The sequence below is a fragment of the Arvicanthis niloticus genome, chromosome 9 (assembly GCF_011762505.2).
Source record: "Arvicanthis niloticus isolate mArvNil1 chromosome 9, mArvNil1.pat.X, whole genome shotgun sequence".
Lineage (NCBI taxonomy): Eukaryota > Metazoa > Chordata > Mammalia > Rodentia > Muridae > Arvicanthis > Arvicanthis niloticus.
In genome coordinates, this window is record NC_047666.1 from 57,343,058 (window position 1) to 57,364,829 (window position 21,772).

Genomic DNA, 21,772 nt, shown 5'->3' on the forward strand with positions numbered 1-21,772 from the left:
TTTCTGTCACTGTGATAAAACATTCTGACCAAAAGCAGCAACTTAGGGGAAGAAATAAAAGCAACAAGGGTTTATTTGGCTTCCACCTCCAGGAAATTCAGAGGAAGAACTCAAACAAGAACTTGAAGCAAAAGCCATGGAAGCATGCTGCTGCTGGCTGCTTGCTGCACACCGGTGCTCTTTTTTGTTCTCGAGGCAAGGGCCAGGGTTTCTCTGTGTAGCCCTGGCTGTCCTAGAACTCACTGTGTAGACCAGGCTGGCCTCATATTCGGAGATCTACCTGACTCTGTTTCCCAAGTGCTGAGATTAACTTGTCCTTTCAGAAGATTCTGGATTGAGGCAAGTTGAAATATATCAACAGAACTAGAACAGACCTTGTCTCAAAAACCACCCATGGGTGGTCAGGGAGGTCCCCGAAGCCTCCTAACATGATACAGACAACAGCCACAGCTGTTGGTTGTCTACCAGGACTGGATGATAAAACCGTGTTGCTGAATCTAACACAGGCCTTGTCTGAGCAGAGAAACCAGGCTTGAACTGATCTGGTATCATCTTCCCTGTGGCTATCTTCACAGTTCTAGAAGATGCGGTACTGAGAGAAAATTGTCAGCAACTCAGCTATGGACCCTGTGTACTCTAACATCAACTGGCCAGGCAGAATGAGGTCCAGCAGCAATAATGGCAGGCCTGTCATGGGAGGAACCAACCACTGAGTACCAACCCAAGGCCTGGTACGTTTGAGGCAATCACTTTACTAACTACATCCCCAGTCCTGGGATTGGGAATCTGAGGCCAGCCAGAGCTCCATAACTAAATTCTGTCTCAAATAAAACAAGATCCAACCAAGTCAAAGAAAATGTCTCTCAGATTATTTTAGTGTTTGGTGAAATAAATGAAAGAAAATACTGCTTTTAGGAATTCAGTCAAAAAGTTTCAAAAATTGGGCCAGGAAAATGGCTCAGTGGGTGAAAGCACTGCCACACAAACACACAGACTGAAGTCTGTTCCCTGAAAACCATGATAAAGAAGAAAAAGGCCTAGCAGGGCAGTGGTGGCACACCCCATTAAGCAAGCACTCAGGAGGCAGAGGCAGACAGATCACTGAGCTCAAGGCCAGCCTTGTCTACAGAGCAAGTTCCAGGATGGCCAAGGTTACACAGAGAAACTGTGTCTCAGAAAACCAGAAAAAGGAAGAGGAGGAGGAAGAGGAGGAAAAGGAGGAAGAGAAGGAGGAAGAGGAAGAAGAGGAAGCAGCAGCAGCAGCTGATACTTTGCTCACCTAGTATGTGCAAGGCTCTGAGTTCAATCCCCACCACAAAAAGAAAGCAAACAAACAAGAAAACAAAAGAAATGAAATCATAATCCTTGAGAAAGGAGGCCCAACACACAGGCTACCTATGAGAACAACCTTAGACCGTATACAATAATGTGAAAACCACACAAACCGGACCAGGAGGGTTGCTATGTCAACACAGAACTAGACAAGAACTGGTGATTACACTGTTAACACACTTAGGGGCTCTAGAGAGATGGCTTAGCAGTTAAGAACAGACATTCTCGTGTAGAGGACCAGAATTTGGTTTCCAAGACCCAAGTCAGTCAGCCCACAGCCACAGGAACTCCAATGCCAGGTGAGGCAGTGGCCTATGACCTTTGCAGGAACTGCAGTCACATACACAAACTCACACAGAGACACATAATTAAAAATAATAAAATCATCTTCTTTAACAAAAAGAAAGAAAGAAACTTGGATTAAATGTCCAGACCAATAATTTTTGAAGATTCTGCTCACAATGGAAGCAAAAAAAGTAAAAGTTTACATTTACCTTGACTGAAATTAAGAACGACTGTTTACACTCTTAAAGGGAGTGATCTGCTTTGCACTGATTTCCCTGGTTTATTAATTTATTTAGATTTAAAAAAAAACAAATTTAGTTGTGTGTATGATGTCAGTGTGGGATGCATGCACACGAGTATAGGTGCTCTCAGAATTCAGAGTCATTAGAGCCCCTGGAAGCTGGAGTTAGGAACCAACTCAGGTCCTCTGCAAGAGCAGTTCATGCTGTTAACTGCTGAGCCATCTCTACAGCCCTGCTTTCTTAGTACTTTCTACACTTGCCTGATATGCTTTCAAGTCCAATGTATTAGTCAGGGGTCCCTAAGAGAACAGAACTGATAGAATGGATATATATATATATATATATATATATATATCCATTTATATTACATATATCCATATACATTACATATATCCATTACATATATATATATATCCATTTATATTACATATATCCATTACATACAGGATTGGCTTACAGGATAATGTTCCAGCAGTCCAGCAATGACTGTCTCACACTAGAACGACCAAGAATGCAGTAGTTGTTCGGTCTATGAGGCTGGCTGTCTCGGCAGTCCAATCTGGTGCTGGAGGACTGGAGGATTCCTGGAAAGCTATGGCCTTCAGTCTGTATTGGAATCCCAAAGAAGTCGGCTCTAATGTCAGTGAAGGAAGGCAGGAGCAGCAGGACAGATGGACTTGCCAGCAAGAGTGAGGGCAGCAGGCAAAGAGCAAGGTTCCCTTCCTCCACGACATTTTATCTGGGCTGCCACCAGAAGGTGCCACCTTCCGGAGAGTTTGTCTGCCTGCTTCCAATAATGTGATCAGGGAAAACTCCCTCACAGGAGTGCCCAGCAGCTTGGGTTTTAGTTAACTCTAGTCAGGTTAACAACCAAGATTAGCCATCACATCCAGGTTCAGATCAAAGGCAGCTGCTGACTCTACAGGCTAATTCGCCGGCACTTTGTAAGTAGCATGTGACTCAGTCAGGGACATCAGCAAACCTCTAGGCAATTGCAATGGTGCCTCACTAGAAAACAGCTCTGCTCTGGACGGTGTGTCAGACACCTGTCTGCGCATCATCTCTCAGCCCCAGCTTCATCTATGATTACACGATGGGCATTTCAACAGCTCTGAGACCCTCATCCCTTACCACCGTTACATGCTAAGGTACCTTTCTGAATGATTGCAGTAAGTTCCCTGTAGGTCTGTCTGCCATCAGTCTCTCCCCCATTCAAATGTGCTCTATATATTATTGTCAATACGAACTTTTTAAAAAATCTATTTACTTACTCTGTGTGTATGAATATTTTGTTTGCATGCATGTATGTGCATCATGTGTGCCTGTTGGGTCTCCTGTAACTAGGGCTTACAGATGCTTGTAAACTATTATGTGGATGCTGGGAATGTCATATTAGGGACAGGTTGTGGAGGGCCTTGGAGTTCAGCTTAAGGGAATTTAGACTTTGAAAGCTTCCAACGAGGTTTTTTTGTTTTTTGTTTTTTGTTTTTTGTTTTTTGTTTTTTGTTTTTTTAACTTAACATAGGTAAAAAAATTAGTGGGGATGGCTCAGTGGTCAAGAGCACTTGTTGCTCTTGCAAAGGACCTGTTCTTAATATGTCATTCCAATAATTTATTTTGATTTCGACATGCACCAAGTGTTATCTTCCAGCCAAACCAACTATTTACCACTTCTGATACAGGAGAAATTGGAGCCCTTTCTTTATATGCCGTATGGTAAAAGCACATTCATGCTCCTTTTTGCAGGAAATATCCCAAACTCGTGCATTGGTAGTAACCCAGCACGGGCCCTCTGCTAATGGTTTGTTTGTTCCAGGTTAACCTTCAAACGAGGTGTCATCTAGAGGAATGCAAACGGAGGCTCAGGGGGAATGCAAAACGGGGTGGCTTTAGTGTACGGAACCCTCTGCAACCAAACAGATGATTAAGAAAGAAAAGTGGAATCTCAGAGGCAAGGCCAACTGCCTGGCCAGAGAGAGGAGGCTGACCTTTGGACTGATTTATTGCCCTCGTTCTGATTCCATGTAAAATACGATACCCGGGTGATGGTTTGGGGGAAGGCAGACTTCACTCCCAGATTGCCAGCTCTCTGAATAAAGTACAGTTTAAAGTTTCCATTCCTGGTTTTTATTTATTGTCAACGAGAAACACAGACTGAATTCTGGTTTAATTCCCAGGACACGCTATTCATTTCTTTTTATTCATACTCTATTGTTTATTCTTCAGAAACCCTGCCTGGTAGCCCGCACTTGTAATTCCAGAGACTGAGGCAAGAGGATCACCAGGAGCCTGAGGCCACCCTAGGCTTCATAACGGGGTCCAGACTAGCCTACCCTGAGAAAAAGGGAGAGGGAGAAAAATGATGAATGCATTGGGGTGGATTGATCAGAAAGTGGGCTATATGGATCCTGAGAATAGTGGTGTTCTATTTCCTGCCTGAGCACATTTTATGGTGGTTCTTTAAATTGAGAGTGCTTGCTCTGTGTCAGGCATGAGCTGGTGCTGACGCCATAACATAACCATGTCAGAGAAGGCACAGGGCCTTGTAGAGGATAGCTATTTCAATGAGTGTTTCAGTATAAATTAAAAATTTACAGACTAGCGATATAGTTCAGTCAGGAGAGTGTTTCCTCAGGATAGGCAAAGCTCCGAGTTCCATTTCCAGCACCACATAAAGCAAGCAGAATACCCCACGCCTGTAATCCTAGCATTCAAGAGGTAGAAGCAGGAGGATCAGAAATTCAAGATCATCCTTGGCTTCCTAGTGAGTTCAGGACAGTAAAGATTTGGGCTGACAACACAGCTTAGCAAGTAGGAACGCTTGCTGCGCAAGCACAAGGACCTGAGTTCAAATCCCCAACACCCATGAAGAAAACCTGCAGGGTTTCCTTAACCCCTATAACACCAGTGCTGTGGAGGGGAAACAGGAGGATGGGTGAAGCTTGCTGCAGGTTCAGTGAGAGCCCTTCTCAAGGAGTTAAAACCTCTGCTGGTGTCCGCGCAGACACAGGCGCTAGTGCACCTGCACGTGTGCCTTTGCTAATGTAAATTAACAAACTGATACTAAAAGTCCAATGAGAAAGGACTGGGACTGGCCAAAACAGTCTTGAGAAAGTGGGACAGGCAAAGGGTTCACATTTCCCAGTGCTACAAAGAAACTCGATCCCCAGCACCACACAAACAGCTTGGTGGCACATGCCTGCGACCCCAGCACCCAGTGGGAAAAGACGGAAGGATCTGAAGCTCAAGGTCATCTTTGACTTTATCGAGAGTTTGAGAACAGTCTGGGCTACATAAGACCCTGCCTCAAAAAGCAAGAAAAGTTAAACCCAGCACTCAGGAGGTGGAGACCGGAGGACCTCTGTGAGCTCCAGGGGGAAAAAAAAAGAGCAAACTGAGGGAGCTGGAGAGATGCTCAGAACTGTAACTCTAGGCCTCCGTAGACACCGACATGCGTGTGTGAGCATCCATACATACAGGCAAAACATTCATATAGAAAATAAAAATAATCCTTAAAAAAAAAAAAAAAAACACTGAGCCGGGCAGTGGTGGCGCACGCCTTTAATCCCAGCACTTGGGAGGCAGAGGCAGGTGGATTTCTGAGTTCGAGGCCAGCCTGGTCTACAGAGTGAGTTCCAGGACAGGGCAATACAGAGAAACCCTGTCTCAATCAATCAATCAATCAATCAATCAATCAATCAATCAATACAACAACAAAATTGAGAGAAGATGTATCCAATGTGGCCACACTGGGAAAGGGACTAAATAAAGGGTCAGTGGACAGCCCATCAAGTCCAGCTTTAGGCACTGACTTGAGCTTTGGGTGTAAATAGAGGATGCTCATGAGAAGGCAAGAGTTGTGCATAGTTAAGCAGCCTTTGTTCAGATGTGAGCTCCTTGACCTTTGTCTCGGTTCGAGTTTTCCAGGATGGCTCAAAGATGAACATCGCTTGTTTGGATCCAACTGAATTTTTAAATTTAATTTTTTTCCTTTGAGACAGGATCTCACTAACTAGTCCTTGCTTTGTAGACCAGGTTGTGCCATCACTGTGATCTGAACAAAATGATCACTTCTGCTTCAGTGTGTGATTTCAACCATTGTGGAGACCTGCCCTCTGTCCCATGAGAGTCTACTGTTATTGGAATCCAAGGATGATTACTTGTCTTGCCTTCACCCTTGAAGAGACAGGGTGGACAGATAACCCCTGAGGGATTAGCCTGCCTATACAGAGGTGAGAGGTTGATCCAAAGGACACAGGCAGAACCGTGAAGGCAGAGGAGTCTGGTTTCATCCTGTGTTTAGCTATGGTTGCCTTGTGGGTCCAAGTCAGTACTTTTTTTTAGCAAAAGCAGTTTTTAAATGTGGATCTCAAGCTGGCCATAAATTTGGGATCATCCTCCCTTAGCTCTTGAGTGCTCAGATCACAGGCATAAGCCCATTTCGGATGCATCTCTTTTGGTTGTGGAGCAAAGCAGGGTGTGGTAGATATATCAGCACTGCAAATAGCCAGCTCTAAGAGGTAGAAAAAAAAGCAGTGTCTGTCTGCACCAGGTACGGTGGCTCATGCTGATAATTCCAATTTCCAGAAGGTTGGAGCAGGAGGATTGCCACAAGTTGGGAAACCAGGCTGGGTTCCAGAGTAAGAGTCAAGTCTCCATATACAAAACACCAACCAAGAGCATGTTCAAACCTAAGGTAAACCTATACTGTCCCAACTTTAAGGCTAATGCATTACACACGGGGTAAATAGAATGAGCACATTCCTCCAAAGTCACGGCCTCAGAGCAAAGGCCACCAGGATGACCTTTCAGGATGACCTCAGTGAGTCTGGCTTCAAAAATGTTACTAGGAACACAACACTGGCTCCATACTGAAAACGGTTCATTAGTATATGTTAATATCATGTATTTATTATAGATTATAAAATAACATTAACAATTTTTTAAAAAATCCTGATGTGATGGAAGTAAGAACTTAATATTTAATATCCCTTTTCAAATGGGTGAGGGAGTAGGCCTAGGCTGGGCTATTGTGAAGGAATGCTCTCTTCTGGCAGTCTAACAAACAGAACGTTTTTCTTTGGGCCCTGGTAGAACAAACTACTTAGCTCAAAGCCAGGGAGCATTAGAAATGAGGCAGGGCCTGGAGAGCAAGGCATACTGTTTATAAGCCCAGTGCTAGGGAAAGGAAGGAGAAAAGGAAGCAAGTTCCAGGGTAGCCTAGGCTTCAGGTGTTGGCATCCCTCTAGGCTCCACCCAACAGCTACCTAGCAACAGCTTGCCAAGTTGTCTGCCAGATGCAAGCCAACCTGTTTGTATAAGAACTGCTCAGCTACCCCAGATCTCTCTCTCTCTCTCTCTCTCTCTCTCTCTCTCTCTCTCTCTCTCTCTCTCTCTCTCTCTCTCTCTCTTCTCTCCTCTCCTCTCCTCTCCTTTCTCTCCTCTATCTCCTCTCTCTCTTATCTACCTGTCTATCCATCCATTCTTCCATCCATCCACCCATCCACCCATCTCTCCATCTCCTATTCTCCCTCTCTGTTCCCCATGTGTTCCTGGTCGGCCTCTTCTCTTCCTCTCTCCTCTTTCTTGTCCCTCTGTCCTTCTGGTTTCCTGCCTCTACCCCTTCTCCAGGCTCTCTTCTCTTCCCCCAATAAAACTTCCTTTTGTACTAGGCCGGTTAGTGGTGATTCCTTAGAGGAGTGACTCGGCATGGACCTACCACTGCCATTTTAAAAAACACATCGACAGGGACCCTGACCCCAAGATCTCTGAATCATTTGTGTAAACTACTCAAACTTGAAAGGATGGGGGGTGGGGAGGGGTAATGGTTGAGCATTGTAGTACATGCCTTTAATCTCAGTACTCAGAAGACAGGAAGGAGGGTTTCTGTGAGTTTAAGGCCAATAGTAAATTCCAGGCCAGCCAGAGATAGGCAGTAAGACCCCATCTCAAAAAAGGGGGAGGGGGCAATAAAAATGCTTCAAGAACTCAATGAAGAGAAAGGCTGGGTTCCTACAATATCCTCTTTGAGTATACTACATGTGACTTGATTTCTTCTGACTAGTCTCCACCTCCTAAAGATCCCAATATTCCCAATAGAACACCACTCTCTGGGGCAAAGACTCAACTAAATACAGGCCTCTGGGAGGACATTCAACGTTCAGTATTCAACTGTGTACAGTGAGAACAGAAATGGCCTCTGTTATAATCAAGCCCACAGAAGAGGAAGCTCTTCCATGGTAAATACTTCCTGACTCAAAGTAAGGAGTCCAGGGAACCGGAATAGCCCAAGTTCTACCCTCTGCCCCTCACCACCACCGCCGCCCCAGAACTTACCGTGTAGTTGAGTTCTGCTGCTTCTGCCTCCCAAGTGTTGGGATATTATGTGTTACCGTACCCCGTTATTTATCTGATAGTGGGTGCTGAACCCAAGGCTAGGCAAACACTCCACAAGAAGGTTACACCGCACCCTCTTTTTTCTGGTCTTTTTTTTGGGGGAGGGTGGCTCTCAAACTATAGGCTACACTGGTGTGAAACTCATGGCAAAATTCCTACCTCAGTGAGTGTTGGGTTTGGGGATTTTAAGTCCTTGCCTCACTGGTTAGGTAGAGTCTATTCTAAAACTGCCACGAGCTCAGAACAGACTACATAGTTCCACCAGGACAAACGGACAGCTTGCTTTCTTGTGACCTGTAATCTTGACTACCCATAAAGGGGGTGAGGGGACGTACACGTATGTGTGTACGTGCACATAAAGGTCCACACATGCTCACACACTCGAGCCTTTGTCCTAACCCCTGCCATGCTTTCAGGAAGGAAGAAACCCACTGTTACCACTGGCTGAGTTTTGGTAACCAGGAAGAGCTTGTGATTCTTGCCACAAGGAACAAGACACGGTGAAGATCTGTGGTTTGTGGAAGGTTGTATCTCAGCAACTGCTTGTGACACATAACCCATTACAGTTTATCTGAAGGGAATAAGAAAATAAAATATACTAACGCAGGAAGGATCCTAGTGGTAGCCTGTTGTTAAAGTAGCCTTGCCTCTCATTCCTCTTCTCCAAGTCAGACCCCAGCTTGCCAGTCAGCTAAAACACAAGTGAAGTAAAAGGTTTCCTTAGACAAGAACCAAAACAGATTGGATTTTTAATGCTAAACTTCTGCTTTTTTTGTTTGTTTGTTTTATTTTGTGTATATGAGTGTTTGGCTCGATGTGTGTTTATATATGTGTATGTGTGCAGTGCCTGGGGAGGCCAACAGAGGGTGCTGGATCCTCTGAAACTGCAATTACAGATGACTGTTGGCCACCACTTAGGTGCTGGCAACCAAAACTAGGTCTTCTGGAAGAACAGCCAGAGCTCTTAATTACTGAGCTGTCTCTACAGCCTTAGGTGACTCCTTTTTGAGACAAGGTATCACTTATGTAGCCCTGGCTGGCCTTGGAATTCACTTTGTGGTCCAGCCTGGCCTTGACTTTATAGAGATCCAAGTATCTCTGACTCCAGAGTATTGGGATTACAAATGTGGGATACCACACCTAGCTAAGCTAGGCCCTTTCCTTTCCTCTTTCTTTCTGTCTTCCTGTCTGTCTTTTCCTTCTTCTTTCTTCCTTTCTCTGTTATTGTTTTTTCAAGACAGAGTTTCTCTATGTAGCCCTAGCTGCCCTAACTCACTCTGTAGACCAGGCTGGCCTTAAACTCAGAGATCAACTTTCCTCTGCCTCTGAGATTAAAGGCCTGAGCCATCACTGCCCAGCATTTCTTCAATGTTTTTCTGAACTAGAACTTTAACGGGGAGCCTCGTGTATGCTAAGTAAGCATACTATCCCCTAACTATCACGTAACACTGGGGTGATAGTTCAGTTATCAGTAGGGTGATATTTCAATGTTCCTCTTATCTGAGTCCCACAGGTGCTTCCAAGTCATTTAGCATTAATAGAGTTCATGCTGAGTCCAGAGGCTTTTGATCTCTGGAGCTTATTGGTAGAGCTTGAGTAGAGTGACGTAGCCATGTGACATGTTGGCTCACAACCAGACTGTTTCAAAAGGGAGACTAAATTAAAGGGGCTGATTTGAGCTTGGCCACTGGGGACTGGGTCATGACTCCAGAGAATTATGGAACCTGTGTTGGCTGGAGACTAGCAAGAACAATATGTCTTCCAGATATCAATTTCCCTCTGTCCCAGTTTTGCCCAAGGTCCAAAGGTTAGGCCTTTTCCTGGCACACAGATCTCCAGACAGGCTCCCTTGCACAAGGTCAAAAAGCAATGAAACTCCAGCCTCCCATTTTTTAACTCTGTGTGGGAAGAGGTGGGTGAAGGTTTCTCATGGGATTGTTCAAGTATTTGGAATTGGTTGGTTGGCTGGTTAGCTGGCTCGAGATGGGGTCTTGCTATGTAGTCCAGGTTGGCCTTGAGGTCTCTAACCCTCCTGTTTCAGCCTCCAGAGTATTAAGATTACAGTCACCCACCCTAGCTGGCTTAGGCTAGTTTTTCCATAATGTGATTGAGTTCCTTTCTCCTTAGCCTCCAGATGGCAAATACAATACTCTGTCCCTTTATTGATAGCCTCTAGATTCCTTTAAGATTATTTGCTGTCACAGTTTTTGTCAACTTGACACAAACCTACACAGAGGGAAGTGGGAACGCCATTGAGAAATTACTTCCATTGGCTAGGGCATGTCTGTGGCCATTTTCTTAATTGTCAGTTGATGTGGATGAGCTGAGTCCACTGTGGGCAGTACCATCCCTAGGCAAGTGGGCCTGGCTCATATATGAAAAGTAGCTGAGTAAGCCAGTAAACAGCATTCCTCCATGGTCTCTGCTCCAGATTCTGCTCCTGGTTCCTACCTTGAGTTTCTGCATTGGCTCCACCTGCCTCAGCTATGATTAAAGGCATAAACTCCCCAGGCTCAGGTCTAAGAGCACCTTTGAGAGTGGGTTCTCCCCTTCAAACCAAGGTCGTAAGCCTTGGAAACAAGCACCTTTACCCATGAGCCATTTTGCCAGCCCTCGGTTGGTTTATTGTTGTTATGTCTTTCAGACAGAATCTTGCTATTTGGTAAATGCTAGCCTCAAACTTTCAGAACACCCCCCGCCCCCGCCTTGCCTCCCAAATGTGGGGAATACAGGTACGAAGCCATACCTAGTTTCTTAGAAAACTCTCAGCTAGGGCCAGCGTTCTCACTGCCATGGAAGGCAAGTGGAAAAAATAAGAATAGGCTTCAGAAAGTTACTTGGAGAGAGATGTCACAAGTGTGTATTTTGGTTTGCCTCCCTCCCTCCTTCCTTTTTTAACTCTGTAAACACTGAGTCCTCAGCTTACCCCAGCACTCTGCCTAGCCCTGGCAGTTCAGAGCTGACCCCTCAAATGAGGTTGGGAGCTATGCTGTAGCAAGCTGTAGTCTTGTAGGTCTGCCTGCAAGCTTAGTGCTTGTTGCTGACCCAGGAGCATCTTGAGTTCAAGGCCTTCTGAGTACAGAGCACATTCCAGATCAGCCTTCTGGCCTACGCAGTAATAGCTGCTCTCAAAAACAGCACTCCAGAAGCCCAGGGAGAGAGATGGCTTGGTCAGTGAAGTGTTTATAAATAAGAAACACAAAGATCTGAATTCTGTCCCAGTGCCCTTGTAGAGTGAAAAATTATAAAGACCATTTTGTAAAATATATGCAGGCTTTTTCTTTGACCTTAGACCTGAGCAGAAAGTATGCAAGTTCCAGAAAGCGGAACTGGATGTAAGATTTCAGGCTTTCACTGCCCCGGGACACATTCTGGGTGGAGGGCATTATCCCTGAATCAGAGGACACTTGCTGGATTAACATTCCTCAAGCCTCAGGGTGGGGCTATGGCAAGTGAGAAATAGTTAACCTGAAATAGTTGGTAATGACAGGGTAGGGCACAGTGACATGGTAAAACTACATTTTTGAGTAGAATGAGTATGCAGAGTGATTTTCACGTGGCTCTAAATCATTCAGGGTGGGTTCCTCTGAAATGTTCCACTGTTCTTGGTTATCCCTACCCCCTTGAGGTTTTCCCAGTGTTACAGCCTGCTGATGTTCAAAATTTGTAAAACAACCAATCATGTGTAACCTCGCGAAAATGCAACCAATCATGTGTAACCACGTGAAAATTCCTTCCTTTCCCCACCCTATGCTATTAAAAAAAACCCTCAGCTTGCTGGCCTTTTGTCAAAATTCTGTTCCTGCATGGAAAAGCAGTTTTGACCTTGGCTAGCCAACTTTCTCCCTAATAAAACTCTGCTAATTGCATCCATGTATGGTTTCTTGTGATTTTTGGGTGTTTGTGATTTCCCGAGACTTGAGGAAGGGCCTCCCGAGTTTGGGGTCTTCACCCCGTACAAAGTCAGGTGTGACTCTATATGTGGGATTATATAGATGCCTAGAACCTAAGCACTAAGGCAGGAGGATCCCTGGGGCATGCTGACCAGCCAGTCTAGCTCATTGTAATTTCTACATTCAGTGAGGGACTCTGTCCCACAAAATACAAAAGAGAGTGATTAAGAAAAACACCTGACATCAGACTCCACCCTCCACGCGTGCACACATACATGTACATGGATACCCACAAACACACACACAGACACACACACACACATACATGCACACATATATAACTCACACACACCACACACACAGATACACAGACACATACATACATGTATGCATATATACAACACACACACATACACATGTGCCCTCCCCACAGCCTTGAGCAGGCCTGAAAGACCTTGTTTACCACAATAGACCAAATAATAGGACCTAGGAGGAGTTACCCACCTTGGCTGCACGTACAGCCAGCTACAGGAATTTAGAAGAATAACTGCCCGCTGAGCTTGCCTTGAGATATCTCCAGCTGTGACCACGGATGGGCTCCCCCACCCATCTCCAGCCTTCACCAAGGATGGGTTCCCCCACTCATCTCTGGCTAAAACAAGAAGAGGTTTGCTGGTGGGGCTTTCCCTTTACATTAAGAGCTGAATATTAAACTTCGAGCCTTGATCAGAGAACTTTGTCTTGGCTTCATTTCCTCTTGCCCTTCGTCCCCTTTTTCATTTCCAGCCCCCCTTTCAGGAGAACCCAGTCGGTCTATGGCCGCAGGTGCCTACAGGTGGTGCAACGAGAGACCTGAAAATGGGGGACCCGCTGAGAAACGCTGTCTTAGGTGGAGCTCCAAAGAGAATGGAAGAAGGAGAGTATCCCACACTTGGTAAGCGACGAACAGCATTGATGCTAGCACTTGTTAGTTTTTGGAGGCTGTGTTTGCAGGAAGTGTGTTTAAGGGGATACGGTCTAGGCTGAATAGGTGTTGACCCAACGCCGACCTCACCTAGGGGATGACAGCGAAACATGGGACAGGAGAACTCTAAACAGGCATTTGCCCACAGCCTAAGAGCTGACTCAGGTGAGAGGAGCAGGGTTAGAAAGAATTAGAAAACTAAGAAAGCCCTCTAGTCTAATCTAGTGCCCTCTTCTGGCTTGTAGGTGTACAGGCAAAAAAAAAATCGATTTACTATTAATGATTTTCAAAAGTTGTTAGAAGATATTAATTAGCTAAACCCTCATCTTAAGCTTACCATAGGAGAACTTGAACCTCTGATATTCTCAAGGGGGATGCAAGTCCTAATTCCCCTTGACAATTAACATCATAAGGAGAAATAGCTTTGCAGAGAATAGAGTAAGCTGTTAGTTATCAACAGATACATTATATAGACTATGATCAATTGTTGGCTATTTGCGTTATTACTAGTCATGTGCTCACAGCAGTCCTTTGGCAAAAGAACCCATTAATGTGGATTCATCCTTCTTCATCTGCAAGTAAAGTTTGAACATCCTATTATGAAAATGTTGCTGTGTTAATACAGAATTATAAGATAGAATCCTAAAAGTATTTTGGATGAAATATTTATTTCTTATTTCAAACAGCAATTAAATTGGTTACTGGACAATACTGATATTTGGCCTATTACATGGCAAACTTTTTAGGCAAATTTGATAATCATTGTCCAAAAGACAAGTTTTTATAGTTTTCCTCTATGCATGCTTTTATATTTCCTGTAAGTCTGCATGCAGCCCATAGAAAAGATGTTTACTGTATTTACAGACAGCTCATCTAATGAGAAGGTAGTGTATGTAATTAGATCACATGTTCATTTTCTTGAGTTTCCCCCTGCTTCAGCACAAATAATTGAATTATGTGCTGTAGCCACTGTTTGAAATGCAAAAAAAAAAAAAAAAAAAAAAAAAAAAAAAATTCAAGCTTTCAATGTGTATACTCATAGCCAGTATATGGCTCATGGTTTGTAATTGCTTAAAATTGTTCCTTTTTAGATATTACTAATTCTCAAATTTTACAAATATAGCTTAATTTAAGAAACATGTACTGTTCCTTAACTTTATAAGACATTTAAGAGCTCATACTGGATTGCCTGGACCCCAGGGCAATGCCAGAGCAGATTTGTATACCAGACGGACTATAGACCAAAACAATTGGCCATACAATCTTATTCTTTACATCAACAAAATAGTAATAGCTTGAGACAATAATTTTGTTTTTCTAGGAAGTGTGCAAGTCAAATTGCAAAAACTTGTTCTCTCCGGGCGGTGGTGGCGCACGCCTTTAATCCCAGCACTTGGGAGGCAGTGGCAGGTGGATTTCTGAGTTCGAGGCCAGCCTGGTCTACAGAGTGAGTTCCAGGACAGCCAGGGCTATACAGAGAAACCCTGTCTCGAAAAACCAAAAAAAAAAAAAAACCTTGTTCTCAGTATCCTCAATTGTTTCATAATGGTGTTAATTCTTGAGGACTTATACGTAATCAATTTTGGCAAATGGATGTTACTCATTTTTGATTTTGGAAAGTTAAAATATGTACATGTGACTTGACTCCTTTTAGGCTTTCTACTTGCAACTGCTTTAACAGGAGAAGCAAATAAAAATATAATTAGTTATTGCCTACATTATTTTTCTATGCTTAGTGTTCCATATCAGATTATAGACAATGGAACTGGCTATTGCAGTGAAACATTTGAGATGTTTTATTGACAATTTAATATTACCCATATTACTGAGATTCCTTATTATCCTCAAGGACAAGGAATTGTGAAACAGATATTATGGAACTTTAAAATAATATCTTCATAACTCTCTGAGTGTGGGAGGAGCAGCTACTGGTGCTTTTGCCCTGGTTTTGCAAGGAACTCCGAAAAATTGGCTTTTAAAAACTAAAAAGTGGGAATTATACCCTCCAAGGTCACCAAAAGCACACCTTGCTTTTGTCTTGTTTTAATTTTTTTGCAAACTGATGCTAAATGTCAGTCTGCAGCAGATTGCCACTGGCATCCAGTCACTTTCAGCTCATTTTCCAGGGTCAAATGGAGAAACCCCCTAACCAATACATGGAATGGTCCCAACCCTGTTTTAATTTGGGGCCATGGTTCTCTGTATTTTATCACAAAAAGAAAATGGAGCCAGATGGCTGCCTGAAAGATTGGTCTGTCAAGTGGACATAGATCTTGAGCCCAATGATTATGATTCTAATGATGAAAATGGCTCAAAATCCTTATCAGCCAGCTGATTTAACATGGCATATAGTCTCCACTCTTACTAGAGAGTAAGTGGTTTTTATCATTACTTAAAGCCATCCATTATATACCTGGTGGCCAGACTTTGTGTCTGATCCCTGCCAATCAGCAGCTGGATTAGATACTGGAACATTCCCAATTACAACCTTATTTTCTACACTGCTTGGATAATCCTGTTGCTTTTAACCTTTGAATCTTGTATCTCAAACAGATTGGTTGCCTTCACACAAAATCACTCTCAGCAAGCTCAGCTATTCACCATGGCAGTTATCCATCGCTATGAAGAATTTTATTGAGTGCATGCTCACAGGTCCTTTGGTCTGAATGTGGCTTTGGTATGTATGGGAAAGAGTATGCCAAAGATGACCAGTTAGTCAAAGACGGGTAAGAGTGTTCTTGAGCTCCTATAGACCTAAGACAAAAGCATACATCAATAATGCTATGTATGTTTTTCCTCCATGACAGGTAATAAGGAGCAATATAGATGCCAACCTAAGCCAGTCACAGTTGCCTGGCTGCTCTTTACCCTAGATGGGATGAAATCTTGCACCTCATCCAGCTGCTGGCACTGCTCATCTTAAAAAACAAAAGAGGGGGAATTGTGCCCTCCCCCAGACTTGAACAGGCCTGAAAGGCCTTGTTTACCACAATAGACCAAATAATAGGACCTAGGAGGAGTTACCCACCTTGGCTGCATATATAGCCTGCTATAGGAATTTAGAAGAATAACTGCCCACTGAGCTTGCCTTGAGATATCTCCGGCAGTAACCAAGGATGGGCTCCCCCACCCATCTCCAGCAGTCACCAAGGATGGGTTCTCCCACTCATCTCTGGCTGAAACAAGAAGGGGTTTGGTGATGTGGCTTTCTCTTTAAATTAAGAGCTGAACATTAAACTTTGAGCCTTGATCAGAGAACTTTGTCTTGGCTTCATTTCCTCTCACCCTCTGTTCCCTTTCTCATTTCCAGCCCCCCTTTCAGGAGAACCCAGTTAGTCTGTGGCCACAGGCAGCTATACACACAGACACACACAGACACAGACACACACACACACACACACACACACACACACACAGACACACACAGACACACACACACACACACACACACTACCAATCCAGTCACTTTAGAACTCTGTAACCCAAACTGATCTTGAACTTAACAGCAATCCTTCTGCGTAGGCCTCCTGAGTGCTAGGATTAGCATATTTTCTTGTGTTTGTTTTTTGGTCAAGCAAAAGAGAACAGTAAAGGCCCAGATAATCATTGATTCCTTCCACTCAGTTTCTCCCGAGTCTCCTGAATCTGTACCCATTTTTAATGTTTTCTTTTGTTTTTAAGACAGTTCTGTGGCCCTGGCTGGCCTGGGCCAGCTCACTATGTCACCCAGTCTGGCCTCAAACTCAAAGTGATCCATCTGTTTCTGCTTCCCAAGAGTTACAGACATGTGTCACCATGCCAGGCTTCCTGTACCTTTCCCAGGCAAGGGACCAGGTGAGTGGTGTTCCTGCTCCATGGACGACTATATGGGGAGGTGACCAGGTCCTTTCCATGGAGCCAGGGCTACCTCTCTTGACACTGTTTCCTGCTTTTTCCATCACAGACAGGTGTGCTGTGTATAGGACAGAGGGGGGCACCACTATGTGGCAGATTGCAGACCAGGCTTCTGTGAGGATGCCCATATGGAAGGCCCTCAGAAGGAGAAGAATATGTTTGAAGGGAAAGACATGACAGAACATTGTATTTTTCGGAATCAGTACCAATTGGAGTGTATACACAGGCCCAAAGGAGCCAAGGAGGGGAAAGGAAACTTAGCCCAGAGCATGTGCAGGCACCACCCAGCTTGGGAACCTTAAACTTATCAGGAGTGAATGAGCGAGAAAGGGAGAAAGAGAGAGAGAGAGAGAGAGAGAGAGAGAGAGAGAGAGAGAGAGAGAGACTGTGTCTTTGTGTGTGAAAGAGATTCTCTCAGCCCACTGTGCTGTGGTAGAGAGATGGAGAGAGGCCAAACCAGAGGTTAGCCAAAGAGAGTGTCTTAGGACTTTATTGCTATGAAGAGACACCATGACTATAGCAACACTCTCTCTCTCTCTCTCTCTCTCTCTCTCTCTCTCTCTCTCTCTCTCTCTCTCTCATTATGGTGTTTTGCTTGAATTACAGACAGTTGTAAGCTGCCATGTGGGTGCTGGGAATTGAACCCAGGTCCTCTGGAAGAGCAGCCAGCACTCTTAACCACTGAGCTACCTCTCCAGTCCCCTCCCCCCCACACAGCAACTTTTTTTTTTTTTTTTTTTGGTTTTTGGTTTTTCAAGACAGGGTTTTTCTGTATAGCCCTGGCTGTCCTGGAACTCACTCTGTAGACCAGAAATCCACCTGCCTCTGCCTCCCAAGTGCTGGGACTAAAGGCGTGTGCCACCACTGCCTGGCCACAGCAACTCTTATAAAGGAAAACATTTCATTGGGATTGGTTTACAATTTCAGAGGCTTAGTCCTTTATTATCATTGGTGGGAAGCATGGCAGCTTCCAGATAGACATGGCACTAGAGGAACTGAGAGTTCTACATTTAGATCTACAGGCAGCAGAAGGACACTGGACTCAACACTGGGGGTAGCTTGAGCATAGGAGACCTCAAAGCCCACCTCTGCAGTGACACACTTTCTCCAACAAGGCCACACCTACGAATAGCGCCACTTCCCTTGGGCCAAGCATTCAAACACACTAGTCTCTGGGGTCCAAACCTATAGAAACCACCACAGGGAGGAAGGAAGGTACCAAGGCCTGTGTAAGCCAAATGATATGCATAGACTCCCAAGATCCTACCACTGCCCTATAGAGGTGCAAGGGCTCTTAGAGGGCAGTTTGTCATCGTGGTGGAAAGGAAGGGTCTTGTGTTTCCAGACACTCCCTGTGGCAAAGGCCACCTAAGAAAGCCACAGACCACAAGCTAATGACTTTTCTCTAACCAGGCAATCAAAGTCAACATGTAATTTGTAGCTGCTGGTGATATAGGGGAAATTGGGGGTCCCCTTGGGGGAGTTCTTAGTCTCATTAACCAATGGATTCAAACGGAAGCAGCTCATTTTTATCACTATCTAAAGGAAAAACAGCCAGGCACCCAAACTACAAACTTCAGCTACTGCCCAGCGAAGGAGAAGAGGGGGAAAGGCCATGCCAACGAAGCTGGATTGGAGGTCAGATACATGGCCAACAAGAAGCCACAAGGCAGGGAGGAAAACTCTAGAGAAAGAGCAAGGAAGTCTAAAATGCTGGGGGTGGGAGGATTAAGTGGGGTGGGGTGTGGGGGGACATGCTCAGAAAAGAGAGGGAAGAAAAACAAAATGTTTCACATTTCTGAATAACTCACAACCGTCTGTGTCTGTGGCCCTTCAGCTTCTGAACTAGGGGTGGGGATTCTGGGAAGGAAAAAACAGTATCTCATTAAAGAACTAATTATTCTGTCCATCTCTTTAGCATGACTCCTGGGTTCATCCCTTAGCCAAAGTGATTGAACCAGCCCAACTGGAATGCTGGTCCCCACCCACACCACAGGATAGAATCTCTGGCCTGGGTGGTGTTTTTCCTAACCTGATAGGGTGAGGTTCTATTGCCAGGTTTCTAGTCTGATATGGCAGGCTGTGGCTGGGCTGAGAAAGGAAAGAGAAGGTAAGGGTGGTGAGGAGCCTGAATGCTGGTTTGAGGCTGTGAAGACGACACGTTAGCAGGGGAGTTTTCTCAAAATAAATAAATGATGGGATTGGGTGTGGTGATGCACACCTGGTAACTACTGAGACAGAGACGTGGAAGACACGAGCTTCCAGTCTGGGCTCTTAGTGTGACCCCGTCTGAAAACTGTCTTTGTACCAGAGGATTAAATAAGATGATTGAGCAGTCCTGTTGGCTCACAGACAATTCCATTAGGCTCCTCCCAATAGCGAAGTAGCACCAGTTTTTGTCATCACCAGCAGCCATTGCCTGCCAGGTGCTGCAGCATATGAGGACGTGCTCTTATATGCATACCCCCATATATACCCCACTCTCTCTACCCACCCTCCCTCGCTCTCTTTCTGTCCTTCTCTATCCCCACTTTCTCTGTCCTCATGGCTTTGCCTCTACCCCTTCTCCAGGTCCCTGCTCCCTTCCTTTCCCCACAAAAAACCTCCCTTATATTAGATCTGTCACATAGTGTGATTTCACAAGGGGACATTTTGTCATGGGTCCACCAGGTACACCAACTCCTGCCACTGCTGCATTATATTCCATAACATCCTCCCACCCCTTTGTCAACGTGACACAAACTAGAATGATTTGGAAAGAGAGAACCTCAGGTGAGAAAATGAGCCTGCCAGATTAGCCTACGGGCAAGCTTGTGGGGCAGCTTTTAAACTAATGGTTGATTGTTCATGACTTGCTCACCCTGCTTTCTCATTCGACTCAGGGGCCACCTGTCCAGGGATGGCACACAGTGGGTACTAAGTCCCCTGTAGGCCTAATGGGATGCTCAGACTGGAGGAGCGAGCCAGTAAGCAGCATTCCTTTACCATTTTCTGCATCAGTCCTGCCTCCAGGTTCCTGCCCTGACTTCCTTCAGTGAAGGACTCTGATGTGGCAGTGTAAGCTGAAGTAAACCCTTTCCTGCTAAAGTTGCTTTTGGGCATGTGTTTTATCACAGCAATAGAAACCCCAGTTGACAGCTCAGCATAGTGGCAGCACCTATATGAAGTCTCAGCAGCTCCAGAAGGTGAGGTGAGGCAGGAGAATCTCTAACCCTTGATCCCAAGAGTTGGAGGTCAATTTGGGCAACAAAGAGAGATCCTTTATTACAAATGGTCAGAGCCTCTCCCTCTCCCTCTCCCTCTCCCTCTCCCTCTCCCTCTCCCTCTCCCTCTCCCTCTCCCTCTCCCTCTCCCTCTCCCTCTCCCTCTCCCTCTCCCTCTCCCTCTCCCTCTCCCTCTCCCTCTCCCTCTCCCTCTCCCTCTCCCTCTCCCTCTCCCTCTCCCTCTCCCTCTCCCTCTCCCTCTCCCCTCCCCTTCTCTCTCTCTCTCTCTCTCTCTCTCTCTCTCTCTCTCTCCCTCTCTCCCTCCCTCCCTCCCTCCCTGCCTCTCTCCCTCTCTGCCCCCCCCTCTCTCTGTGTGTGTGTGTGTGTGTGTGTGTGTGTGTGTTCAGGTCTTGGCCTCTTACTCAGTGAACTGAAATAATCGCACACAGATATGCGAAGTAGCAAGGGAACTTTGTTCAAAGCAAAGCCATAGAACAGACTCAAAAGGAACGTGTTGTTCCTGTTGTTCAAGTGAGAGCGACCCATTTGAGGGAAGGCACCCAAGGGTCCAGTCACTATTCAGAGATGTTAGGATTTAGTGGCAGAGAACCTCGGTGGATCGGAGCCAAGGAATGCCACAGCCGAGACCACACCACACGACAGATCTATCTCACTGAAGAGATTTATTGGGCCAGGGGAGCTAAAGGCCACCTCTAAGTGGAGACCTGGAGAGAGAGAGAGAGAGAGAGAGAGAGAGAGAGAGAGAGAGAGAGAGAGAGAGAGAACAATCTGGGATGTAGAGGACCTTTTAAAGGGTTGGCAACTAAGGTTGACATGGCTTCTGGTGCTGAATCTCTGAGAGCTTGGGGAGCATCTGATTTCTAAGAGGGTGACTTTTTATGGGGTTCAAAAGAAGGAGTTTGGTTGCTCAGGAGCATAGTGTGGTCATTTCTCTGCTTTTTAAAAAAAAAACAAAAAACAAAATTAGATTGTACAAGTTTTCTCATTCACATCTCCTTTCCCATGAACTATCTGATTTTAATCACGTGTACACCCGATTATGCTTACAATTCTGCAAACACAATTCTCCCTAAAAGTTCACTAAAAAGTCATAGTTTGCCTTATTAAACACACACGCAAACCAGTGTAGGCTGGACTCGCCTACTGCCCCATAATTATGTCACAAGATGTGTTTGAATAGAAACAGGTACAATCAAGGGATTGCTAAAGGGACAGCCCTCCTGTCCATTGTTTGAAACATGTATATGCACAGCTTGATGCAGCCCAACAGGTTGCTAGGTGCGTTGCTCCTAGTGGGGTTTGTGTGCATAGTGTGGACCAGCAAGGACCTCAGGCTGCTAAGACATCCGGAGCCAAGCAGAGTCCCAGATTGTGAACTCTCCTGGATGCCTCCTTGTTTCACCCCATCTTAAACAAGCCAAACCAGATAACATTTCAGGTAAGGTAAGATATGAGGAGAATATTTTAGAGAAAGTTGGTTGGTTTTGCTGTTGTTGTTTTGCATTTTTTTTAAAGTAGGATAGAAAGACAGAAAATTATGGG

At 45.0% G+C, this 21,772-nt stretch overlaps 1 protein-coding gene across 4 annotated transcripts in view; it reads right to left on the bottom strand.

Moving 5' to 3' along the window:
• Positions 1–21,772, bottom strand: part of Adipor2 (adiponectin receptor 2) — a 76,045-nt gene that overhangs the window by 53,639 nt on the left and 634 nt on the right. The window contains exon 1 of one of the 4 annotated variants that reach the window (XM_076940429.1): positions 8,859–8,946. The exons of 2 other annotated variants lie outside the window; for them this stretch is intronic. The gene's annotated coding sequence lies outside the window, so the exon portion shown is untranslated. Of the gene's footprint in view, positions 1–2,316; positions 2,336–8,858; positions 8,947–21,772 lie in introns of those variants that run through there. One more of the 4 variants, XM_076940430.1, reaches the window with a different exon arrangement.